Below are 12,990 nucleotides of genomic sequence, written 5' to 3' on the forward strand. Positions count from 1 at the left end.
CCGGGGTCGGGGCTCTGCCGGGAGGGCAGCCCCGGAGGGGGTCCCTCGGCGCCTCTTTGGCTCTGGGAAGTTGTGCTGCTGTGCGCTCACAGAGTCATCTAGGTTGGAAGAGACCTCCAAGATCACCCAGTCCAGCCTCTGACCTAACGCTAGCAGCCCTCCACTAAACCATATCCCTCAGCTCTACATCTAAACGTCTTGTAAGACCTCCAGGGACGGTGACTCAACCCCCTCCCTGGGCAGCCTGTTCCAATGCCTCACAACCCTTTCGGTAAAGAAGTTCTTCCTGACATCCAACCTAAACCTCCCCTGGCACACTCGTGTGTCTGTGCTTTATAGTTGCCTTGGCATGAGGGATTTTGATTAGCCCAGCTGCAGACTTCAGTCCCTGAATTGTTTTTTGGGGTCTAATTGCAGGACTGATGGATGAGGTGTGATCAGTTGCTGAGACACTGCAGCTGAAAAAGGAGCCTGCAACCTTTGGTACATCACGTAATCCTAAGGAGGCTTCTCCTATCTGCATCGTGACCTTCACGCCTATCACAAGGCTAAAGGTTAATAAAGCTCCTGTTTGTTTGTTGTAACGAATATCAGACCCGGGTTTGTTGTTCTAGGCAGTTAGTGTACAATTTACTCTGGCGGGTTAGGCAACAGGCAGAGGACAATGTGTTTTAAAGCTGGGGTAATATAAGTAAGTCACTTTGTTGTCTTTGCAAAGCTCCATTTTAAAAGAATCTATAGAAACGTTTAATTACTCCCAAGACATGGGACATCAAGTCTGTTCTCAGGGCTTTATTCCACATGGACTCCTTCCTGCTTAATTTACTCTGGATTAAATGAAACAATTGCTTACTCTGAATGAGACCGTATATACATAAATCCATTAGGAACAAGAAATAACTGTGAGCAGAGACAAACCCTTAGGCCACCTGCGTGACCCAACAGTACACCTCTGTCTGACCTCCTCCTCCTGGCTATCCTGACTTGTTCCTTGTTTTGATTTGGGTTCAGCAGGATCCATGTGGAGGGACTTCTGTGCTCTCAAGGAGCTCTGCTTAAATTGAAGAAATTTGCTGAAGCAGGGCCTTGGACACTGTGCCTTCTGGAGGTGTACATGACTGACTTGCCAATAGCACACCAAATGTTTTATTCCACTAATGATACATTACCATTCAAGCACCTCTTTCATTAGACAGATGGCAAAAACTGTAAAACAAAATGAACTATGCAAAACTCAGGTTGCAGTTGAGTTTAAGCAAAAAATGGATTGTGTACCTTTTACCTGCACTGTGACTGGAGAGCTAATTCAGCACACACCAGCAGCAACGGAGAGCTCATGACAGAACATCAAAAGAGCTGGTCTGAGAGAATTTAGATTACTCAAGTGCTTTCAGAAAGGCTAAGCCTAAATAAAAATCACACTTAAGGTGCCTAGAGAACAGCTACTCAGCCTCAGAGGTTTTAGTTGGGGAAGTGTAGGAAGACTGGAAAAGGGCACCAGAAGAGCAGAGAAAGCATCTCTTAAATCTCTTTAAGAAGCAGAGAAAGAAAGATGGTGGCAAAGGAATCCCACAGCAGTCAGCTCCCCAGTTAAAATAAATAAATAAAACATGCTAGCAGATAGCCAGGATGGCAAAGAGCAGACAATACTAGATTTATTGAAAACAAATCATGTGAAACCAGCCTAATGTATCTTTCTGTGGCAAGGTAACCAGTCTTGTTTAACTTCTCCTCTCATGTGCATGTACGGGCATCACAGAGAAAACTCCCCTTCTTACTCTTGTTTCTCTACTTGCAGTATTTCTTGGTCCAGAGAATAGGATTTCATACAGTGCTTTGGCTTTTTCTTTTTTAAAAGGATATCCTTCTAAAGGTTTGCTTGATGCGTGTGAGATAAACCAGCCCAAAGCTTCAAAAGGTTGGCGGGCACCTTGGCTCTTGTTACAGCTAAGATGCTCTGTGAAGGGGCAGCAGATTTCAACTATGTAACAGCAGCTTTAGAGCTGATACAGACCAACACTGATCTGCAGCTTTCCGAAAGATAAAACACAAATCCATCTATTCATCCACTCCTCAAACACTTAAGCTGTGGCTTAGGTTTTTATGCACAAACGCTGCAATACTGCAGTTGGCTTAAGCTGATCTAAAACGACATTATCACTGAAGGAGGTTTGCCGTCCCCTCTTTTGTCTTGGCACTAGTGCTCACACAGTTGTACTAGCATTCGATGGTTGAACTGTAACTGAATCAGCTCCGTGATCTCACACGAGGGGAAGAAAAAAAAAAAAAAAGTAAATAAATCAAACCACACCACTCCCTTGCTTAGTTTTCAGACAGGCGAGAAAGCTGGCCTGACTTACCACAGGCTAATGTCAACAGAGAGGGAGGCAAGCAGGCTGGAAGGGAACTGCCTCCAAAGAAGGTGATGAAAGGGGCACAATTGCACGCGGTAGCAGATGCAGCGGCAAACTCAGTTTAAGGAATTCCTTGCTGATCTCATGCAAAGTGCACCCTCACAAAAAAATGAGGGTTGTGGTGTGGAGGTGGAAAGAGCAGAAGGAAGAGGGTGGGGATTCTTACACTAAAATATCCACTGAAAAAAAAAAAATCACCTACAATATAGGTAATCATACTGAAGTCAAATGCACACTGTGGTTCTCAGTGCCCAGAGACGGGCACATGTATGAATCTTTCCTAGTTCAGAGTTTAAATGAATGGACGCTGCCTGCCCAGCACCCCAAGAATCAGATCCTTTACACCTTGAGCATACACAAGTAAGCCATGAATTAAAAGGCATGCTGGGGACCATCCTTGGACCTTCACCAGTGAGTTCTTAGTGCTCATGCTGGCAATATGTGAGCCAACGGGAGCACAGGTTGATAATTGTGTGGCTTCCTGGTAAACCTGAGGACACTTCTTCATGGGCAAAAAACTGAGGGAGATCATAATTTGCTTAAGATCACATAAGCTCCTCACTGTGGAGACAGTAACAGAATATGCTCTGTATTTGATGTGAATTAATAAAATTACCGTTTCAGGGCTTTAGGTAGGCTTTGCAAAGTGCTTTTAACATGTCTTGCTTTGTGGAATTACATGCCAAAAACCAGATTAGAGCAAATACTCCTCTTCCAAATGCTACACTTTAAAGCATGTGCAAAATAATAGAACTACTTAATGATCCAGCTTGGAGATTATTTTTTTTCAAGGAAAAATACTGTATTTTTTCATAACTGCTTCCTTAGAAACTATTGAACTATTTTTGTTAACATTTTTCCTTTGCAAGGATAAGAAAAAGCCCTGCGTTCAGGAATTTAAGTGAGAAGGATTAAGCAACCTCAGTTGCAAATATATCTCATTATCAAGTCCGTTTGTGATGGTCGAGAGCTTGTACAAAGTGAAAAAAAATACAATTAAAAAAAAAAAAAGGATTAATCAGATTAATCACATTAGCGTAAGCAATGAATAATAGTGCTGTTTCTGTGGTATTAGGGAGAAGAATGCCTAGTTTTAAATTTTCGTCCTCAGACCTCTGAGAACAAAAAAGGCGTTCTGCATGATTTCCTCAAGCTCGGTCTTGCTCTGCTTCTTGGCAGACACCATCATTTTTAGGTACATTTTTTCCTGCTGTTAGCTGCGCTGCAGGGCACCATCTCCTAGGTCATCATCAAAGGGTTTCTTTGCCAGTCTGGCAAGCTGTCTCCTTCTCCCTCCACAGAGGCGAGGGCCGGCCCAGTCCCACTGAAATCCACAGCGGTCCCGTGCCAGACCCGCAGTTATGCACTATGCTTGTTCCACAGACTCCGTCGGACCTTCGCCAGCTGGCTTTATCTGATGATCTGGCTCCAGGAGAACAAGTCCCTCGTGACTCACGTCCGCCTCATACCTGATGCGCTCAGCAACAGGTTGTTTTTCGAGCTGGGTCCCACAGATGCCAGCGCACGATTCCTCGCTTCTTCGCAGGGCTTCTGTCTACCGGGAAGCGCTGAATAACGCGCGGGTTCGACGAAGATATTTGCTGAACTCGTGCCCCGCGTCGCACGCAAGCGGGTGCCACCAACTCGCGGCGTGATTCAGAGCTCCCAGTCTGCAGGCACCCTCTATGGGCACTGCTGTGAAACACCGCTCGGGACCCGTCCAGACGCAGCAGCGCTGGCAGGTGAGAGGGAACTTCAGAGTCACGGTGGAAATTAAGCAGAAACTGCAAACCACTTTTCAAAACCAAATGGATTTACATACATTCACTATAGTAAGCACAACTGGCACGAAAATTTTATAATTTGGTATCAAACTCAGGGAAAAAAAAAATAAATCATTTCAAAGTTCTTCAATTCAGATGGATATTTTATTTTTCTTTCTACGTGCAAGCCAGCATCTTGGAGTGCTAATGTAACACCAAAATCTTAACATCAATTTGAAAAAAACTCTGAAAAGGTATCTTTGAAATCCATTGTCACAAACTACTATTGTCTAGTAAATACAACAGTGTTAACAAAGCCTCTGTATCCAAACTAGAGTACAAATGCAAATTCTAGACTAGATGACTGACAAGAAAATTGATTTAACTTTTTAGCTTTGTAAGGCCCTTGTGTGAATGCAAACACTGTGAATAATAATTAAGTGGAGCGGGTACCCAAGCCACAATAGCATAAGGCTCTAGTGTGTCATTAAGCAGCATAACTATGGAAAACGATTTGAAAATACAACTTTCAAAATAGGTTTCCATTAACAAATGATCATCCCATTGCACCTGCCCCCACAGTTTTGTCTTCAAAAATGAATTTGATGGGATCACACAAAGCTGCAGCAATGTAGAACTTGTAGGCCATGTTCTTGCCTTTCAAGCTCATAACCAAATCTGTAACACCATGTTTAAATCTGTCGTGTGAAGCCCTGGTCCTGAATGAGCCTTGTGTTAATTCACCCTGGTACCTGCAGCACAGCTGGCACTAAAGGCAGCAAACTCCAAAATCAGGCAGGCATGGGCATCTGCCCAAAGGAGAAAATTGTTGGATAATGGATTGGAGGCTTCTGGTGAACTATTATAAAAGATCTGGAAAAGGCTCCACGGTATTTTGGTTGACTAATACTTTCCATTATAAAGGACTCTTTCTTTGGGAAGCATTAACACCTCTGTTGTCTGTTGCAGGCCTTTGATATTTAGCAGGGGAAGTCCCAGAGGCTATAGTGGTGCCTATTCATTGCCCAGAGAAACGTGAGTCAGTTTTACCTGTATTGTAAAGTATTAAAAATGTCGGGTCTCTGATTCATGCACAAAGGCAGATTAAAATCAGGCTACCACCCACATCTGTCTGGCCTGCCCCCTCTGCACAGATGGATCAACTGCTCTTGAAACATCAGCTGAATTGCCACAATTTACAGCCAGGCATAATTTAATAACGCTAAAATCTGGGCACAAAGATCTCAGCTGCCTGCAAAGCAGAAACTTTCAAGGCAGTAACGACATGGATGGCTATGGGAGATTTCCCCTGCTGATGTTTTTGATCTGTGTTATGACAGGGGTCGTATATTTCTTTTTCTTTTCTCTCTAGAAAACTGCAGTTTTCCACAGAAGATGCAGAGTGTAAATCCTTCAAAATAGAAGTGCCCAGAATCCTTGGCTGCCTTGAAGTTGCACGGTCAGCTCATTCTCATTTCAATTTCAGACAGCCTGTCTTTGTCCAAACTGTTCCCAGTCTGTCTGATACTCATTCCCTTCTTGCTGGCTGGGGGCTCACCCACGTGCAGGTTGGATTGTTTGTCCTGGGGCCTTAGCATCAGTTCGCCTAGGTAAGGAAATGATCATTTGGTAAGGGACAGTGATTGTAGTGTCCACCTTGTTGTGGACATCCACCACCACCTTGAAAGTTCCTGCTTTGCAGACAGCACAGCAAGGTGTTCCCATGGATTACCTCTGGGTTCTCCAGGGACAGCGCTAATACATTGAAAATCAGTCTCATAGCTGCCTGACCACCACCATCTCAGCTGTACAGGGCTCATTCAGTTCTTGTTTTAAAAATGTTTTCAACATCGGATTTCATTTTTACTGTGAGGAAAGATAGCTATCTTTTTGTCTGTGGCCTTAATACAAGAATCAGATTAATAATGTTTTAGCAAGCACTTTTCCTAGTGGGTCAGAATAACCATGGCTATGTGGAAATATTTATGGAAACGAAGAAGGCATTTTTAGCTATGCTGCCAATATCATTTGCTTTCTTGTCATTGTACCTGCAGCACCCAACAAATAGCTATAAAATTTAAATTACAGCAAACTCTACCTAAATCCTAAATTCATCTTTAACTGTTTTATTTATACATAGCCATTGTTTTCATTTTAATGCATTCATTTAACAGTGAATTGTAGCTTAAAAGTCCATTATAAAATTGTCTCTGTAATAACTCTTGAAATAATTTTAAAGTCTATAAAGCTAAGAAATGTAACTTATATACGTATATATCACACAAGCTGTTATCTGATTTCTAATAAATAGCGTAGTGGAGTAATAAATAATGGGATGTATTCCCTACCATTTCAAACTTTGTCTTGTGTATTGTGTCAATGCTTTCCCCCAAGGGCTATATTTGTTTTATAAATAAATAAATACACACACACATATATATGCTATATGAATATGTGAAACTTAAAACTTTCTTCTCCAAAGGGTTATTAATGAACATATTATATGTGCATAATATTGTGTGTGTCTTGCATATATAAACTCTAAGCACATTAGAATAATTTAACATGAAAGCAGAGAAAAGACAGTATTATACACAAGATTTTGACAAGGACAGAAGTGCAAACTTCTTACTATTTTTTGCTTAAAAAAAAAAAAAAACAAAAAAACAAAACAAAACAAACAAAAAAAAAAAACACCTCTTCTGAAGAGTATGCTTTTCACAGATAAATCCACAAAAACACCGTTTTACTAGAAAGCCATCTGAATTCCCAAGCCCAGGTCAATTTCTATTAGTTTTTCCTTCACATTCACTGGTGTGGCTTCATCAACTCTAGAGGAAGTAGAAGAGCTTTCAAATGTCTGTACTGCGGTCTGAAGTTCCGAATACAATGGCTCCAGTATAGAAGACTCTGCTTCTACCAGAACATTTTCTCCAGTAGCTTGTGACCACGGCTGAAGTTGCGCGAAAAGTATTTCTGTTGTTGAAGTCTCTCTTTCACAAGAGTCCCCTCCTTCTCTTCCCAAACTATTTTGACTTACTGGTGACTTATTTATTATCATCTTGTTATTAAGAGTCTGACCTAAGCTTGTGACAGCATTAAATACTGCTAAATTCAAACTCATGTGACCCTCATCATCTTCTTTATACCTAAGGGAATAGCATTGAAAATGCAAGTTACAAACACAGTATTTACAGCAGAAAATGCCACCTAATATGATTGCCAAAATTGAAAATGTCTGCAATTAGAAGATGAATCAGATTGCTATTTATTATGTTGTACTCAAACAAAAAACACTGTATGAAGAGACAAATGCAATAGGGTTCCAATAAGTATTTTTCATCAAATACACATCACTTAATATAAAATAAGAAAAACCTATTCACAATTATATTTTATGTGTCCCAAAATGGAGAGTGTGACTTCTTTGAACTACAGAAGCTGTTGATATATTTATGCACAGCTTACTTCCTTGGTGGATACAACTTACATGGTCAAAACCAAAATTCTTTCAACAATCTAGGTTACAAGAACTTCCTAGTGGTAAAGGCTATATAACAAAAAAAAAAAAAAAAACAAAAAAAAACAACAACAACAACAAAAAAAACCATTTTGACCATCTTTACACTAGGTTTTCCACCATGATAGCAAAATCTAAGATATAAATTGTTTCACAATATTTCACAGAATAGTTAAAGCTGGACCAAACATAAGACAACATTTAATTAAATATGTGGATCTCTTATACAAAACCTTAAAAAAGAAGAAAAAAAAAGTTACTTTATAATCTGAACAAGAATCAACTGGTGACATACCTGAAACGAGAATGACTGCTGAGATTGTGTGCTTTTCGAAGATGTAGGGTCAATGAATAACTCCAGCAGAAACATTTCTGACAGATGTGGCATTTGTATTTCAGAATACCATTACTCTTGGAAAGAAGTAGTGTTAGAGTAATTTAAGACTTGCACATCTACATGAGGACAATTAATCCTTTGTTGAAAAGGGGGAAAGTACACTGTCTAGCTAAAAACCTTTTAGGGAGTTAACTTCAAAAAGGTTTAAAATGTGTGAGTTTTAGGCAAACTTGTCTGCTTAAGGAACCTTATTGAACATGTAAATTGTCTTTAATGCCTTCAGTACTGCACAAATCTTCAGTAGCAGTGAGACAATATAGTTCCTCTAAAACCTTTACAGTTTACATTATAGCAGTGGTCATAACTCAGAAAGTTGAAGAAACAGGCAAAATACGTGCATGAACTACAAAAGTAGTTCATGCAGTTTCATATAGTTTTGCAGCCAAAACTATATTTTAATGTTGTGATGAAAGACTCACATGATCAGAGGTGATGTAAGCATTACATGCTTTATAGTTTCTTTATTTCCAGGTTACATATTAGCTCTAAGGGCGGAGTATCAACATGAGAAGAAAGGTGACATTGGATTTTAATCCCTGAAATATTTTGCATTTCAGATTAGGATTGGCATGTTGTTTTAAAGAAGAGGAAAAAAAAAAACGTAAGTGGGGGGTTGGCTGGAATTCAAGACTGTGAGTATGCAACTGCATGTACTTAAAGTAAGCAATTGAAATCTATAGGGAAGGATGAATCAGGTATTTTTATAATACTTACAAGAGTCCTAGAAATATGCGCAAATAGATACTTGATTTGATGGAAAAATGAAATATTTCCTTCATTTATATGAAACTAAACACATGTAGATTTGAAACTTAGGATCACTTATAGCAATATATTCTACTCTGCTATTTAATATACTCACCACATGTGCTCTCTTGTAATGCTGTTTCAAAGTTTGTAAAGTCCGTGAAGTAAAACCACATCCTTCAACATCACAGCTGTAGGCATCTGAATCATTGTGTGTTTCAACATGTTTATGCAGATCGTATGCGTTCTTAAAACTGAAAACAAGGTAAAACAAATAACAGATATAATAGTACAGAGGAGTAGTCTTGTGGTTAATGTTTAGGACTGGGAGGTAGTAATTTTTGGCTCTGACAATGACAAGTGAAAGCGGAATATGTGTAAATCACTTCTCTTCTCTACCTCAGTTTTTCCACCTGTGAAAAGGGGATAATGCAGACACCTCTTTGATGTGCTCTGTATTTCATTTTCCATTCCTTCTTTCTTCCCACACATCCATGGCATGCCCAAATCTAGGTGATTTTTCCACAACTATGTTGCAAGGCATCAGCCTCTCTTTCGGTTCACACTGAGAAAATTCTTGTCCATTATGGATCAGTCATTTTATTATTTCTGGTCTAGAAATTCAGATTGTTTCCTTGTGTCCACCCACAGTATGAACACAAGAGTACTTAAATACTTGTTTACTTTACCCTACTTTCAGCATAAAAAGGCTAGACCTCTCATCTTCCCTGGCAAAAGTTACACGTAATTTGCCAGCCTAGTGCTTACATACACAACTTGGTCTATCACATCACAGTGGTATATTTTTTACATTTTTTTTAAGAAATATTATTATTTCATTGTTGTTTGGCATCATATGATGAAAGCAGAAAAGAAACCACCACAGAAAAATCAGACAGCAAAAGGTATAGTGAACCTGTGGCTGAAAAATCATTCAGAAGATTATGACTCTCCCAGGAAATGTCCAGCGGTCATTCAGAATGGCAAAACCCACCGCTTAAGGAACTACTACCACACATCTCCACTTGCCATTATCATGGACCATTTTATAGTCCACACAGTCTTGCCAAGAAAAGTCCCCTTTAAAACATCAATCCTTCTTAACCAGAAGTTCATGAACTACAACGTTTTAACAGATGAAGGCAGATGAACAGCAGATAAATCTATTACATTTCTTCCTTGACCAGTTGACTGTTTTAATGGTTGAAAAGTTTTCTTATCTCTGTTAACTCCTATGTAAAAACTAACTCAGTTCTACAGTTCTGCTCACAGAGCTACAAGCCTTAAAATTTTCTGACCTGCTGTCACAGAGGTGACAACGGAAAGGACGTTCATCACAGTGTCGGTATCTGGTGTGTGCTTTCAGTGAGGAGACACTTGTGCATACTGCATCACAAAGTGGGCACGTAACACGGTTAACTGTAGAAAGAAAGATACTTTCAGTCCTGTATCACAGGAGGACATTCAGTCCACTATGGCACATGACAAGAAAATGTATTACAAGCTCACATTAGAATCAACAGATTACAATAATTCAGAAACAAAATATACAGAGAAAAAAAAAGGAGATAAAAATGGAACACAGGTAGAAGAGAAAGAGTAGTCAAATACCAGTAATCTTTTATATGTATATATAACATTACAATGTTTCGAGTTACTTTCAAAAAAGGTAAGGGAAAAAGATGTAGAGGATCATGTTTCACTCTCCAGGCTCTAACAAAAGGATGATTATCTTCTTGCCTGTAGCACTTTGGGAGGCTTCCTAAAAGGTGCACGTTGTCTGGAGGCCTTCTGACAGACAAGCACTGGCAAATCTACCTTTAATGTTTAAGGTATTACCACTCTTTAAAAAGGTGGCAGAAGGAATATGTGTCTGCCCTCCGCCTCCCCGTTTCACATTCGGATACGTTTGCTTAAGGCATAATAATGGTAGGTGCTTGCTGAGCTGCCAGACTTTGAACTGCAGTGGCTGAGGCACAGGTTTGCTCTGCTGACTCTGGAACAGGGGAGAACCTCTGGCACGTTGGCAGGCAGGACGGCAGCATCTTAAGCTGAACAAATGCTTGCTTTGCTGCGTGTGAATCAGCAACCTGATGAATGTGGTAGGAAGAATCTTAAAGAAGTATGGGATTTCAACAAAACCTGTTATATTTAGGACCTTGAAATAATGCCTTATTTTATAATCAGACCGGTGCTCTGCAGGTGGCCAGTGAAAATCATGCAGTTGAAGTGTTCATGTTTTCTCAAAAAAATGAACTAAGTGTAATGTGTTCTAACTGCTCTGGAATCCCTGCATAGAGACTTTTCCTCAAAGTTTGTCTTGAGGTAGGATAATTTCTTTTTCTCCCTAAAATAAATAGCTTCATGTGCAAAATTAGTCTGGAGTAACAACCTGTAGAACTGCACCAGTGAAGTCTCTTGAAATGGTAGTATCCAACAGTTTACTTCGCCTTCTGGCACATAAATGTATCCATGTGGGGAGCAATTTCAAAATACCCACAGACTTTGCATTCACATCACAACTTATCTCTGACTAATTTCTTATAGATGGGCATAATTTTCACTATTTATCTATACCAAAAGCTATTAAGAAATATGCTGGAGTAAGAATCTTAAAATGTCATGTCTGCACTGGCAGTCTGCACTAGCAGACATGTATGCTGCCAGAATTTTTAAAGAAAGCTGAATCATGAACCGAGAAAGTAACTGGCTCTAATGTCTGAAGAGATTTATGTTGTGCCTAAACAATCGGACCCAGGATTGCTTCACAGCTTCTTCAGCCAAGTTCACGTTGCAGCTGGTTCACAGTGGTTTACTGGGACATGACACAGAATCACATCATCCTTGTTCCTAGGTCCAGCCACCCTGTGATTTTCCCTGGCTGTGCAAGCAGGGCACAGGATGAATTATCAGGGGACAAGGCCAGCCAGGCCCCTTGTACAGTTCACAAAGGTTTAGATGCAGCCAGAGGGGCCAGAAACAAACAGCCCTGTTAACCACACGTCTTATTTTAGATATCAAGTCTATTTTAATGTGTATTATGCTTTAATTAAGAAAAAAAAAGCAAAGCAACATATTTAAACTGCTTCATTAGCTAATACAAATAAATAAATTTGTACCTATTTCCATTTTCTGTCCAAAATCACCTTGACACAAAGGAATATAACTAGTCTAGTAAACAAAAATCTCTCTACTTTCTGACATAAAATATTAAAATTAAGATATTTTAGGTAGATGCACGTCAAGTGTAAATATATTTAAATGTGAACATGGTTAATCTTGGTAGCTCACAGTAAGCACCAAATCAAATGCATACTGTTAAGCATCAATGCATTGATTTGCAGACAGTGAAAAATCATGTTTTCTTTACAAATGCAACTAGAATGTAGAATCTGCTATGACTGAGCAAGTCTGCACATAGCTACTCGTATGTTTATACAACCTAAATAACTGGTACCCAGGTCTGGCTACATGGTTCAAATATTCCTGTTCCCAAAGCAAAGACCCACCCGCTTCTCGGCTTCTGTATTTCCTGTATGTCCAAGAGCAATATCACATGTTTCCTTGTGCTTGGATGCTGTAGGATTCTTTCCCAGCAAGTCATAGCTGTTGTAGTATAACTTGTGGGAATAATTTGGGGACCTGAGGGAGATTGTGGTTAGGTCAATGAAGGACTATGCCATTTGAGTGAAGTTGATTATGTACTGCGAAGTGAGCAGAGCTGCAGCTCAAGCTAAAACAATACTTTGGCTTTAACCATTTGCCCAGTCATGAAAGCAAGTAAACAGAGATGCAAGTGAAGAAAAAGCATCTGCACAGGAAGCTACTGCAATATAGAAAAGCCCACACTGAACATCCGCCTTAAACTTTTTCATCAGAAGGCATGAAGAAGGGAGTTCCTTTGCTTCAGTGGGACTGGCAACGAAATTCTTGCTTTCCAGAATTCGTAACCCAGTTGTCCTAGTTTTGTCCCTTAATCTTCTTAGCTGATACAACAATACCTCAGTAACTCTGTAGTTAATCAAAAGCTCTATAAGGTGACCTGGAGAAAAGCATGTTTTAATTTTAAAAAGCTTTGACTTACCATGTACCCTCATGTGATCTCGTAGCAGCCTTTCATTGGCAAAATGTTTGTGACAGTTCTGGCAA

This window comes from Aythya fuligula, chromosome 1, assembly GCF_009819795.1.
Source record: "Aythya fuligula isolate bAytFul2 chromosome 1, bAytFul2.pri, whole genome shotgun sequence".
NCBI classification, from domain to species: Eukaryota; Metazoa; Chordata; class Aves; order Anseriformes; family Anatidae; genus Aythya; species Aythya fuligula.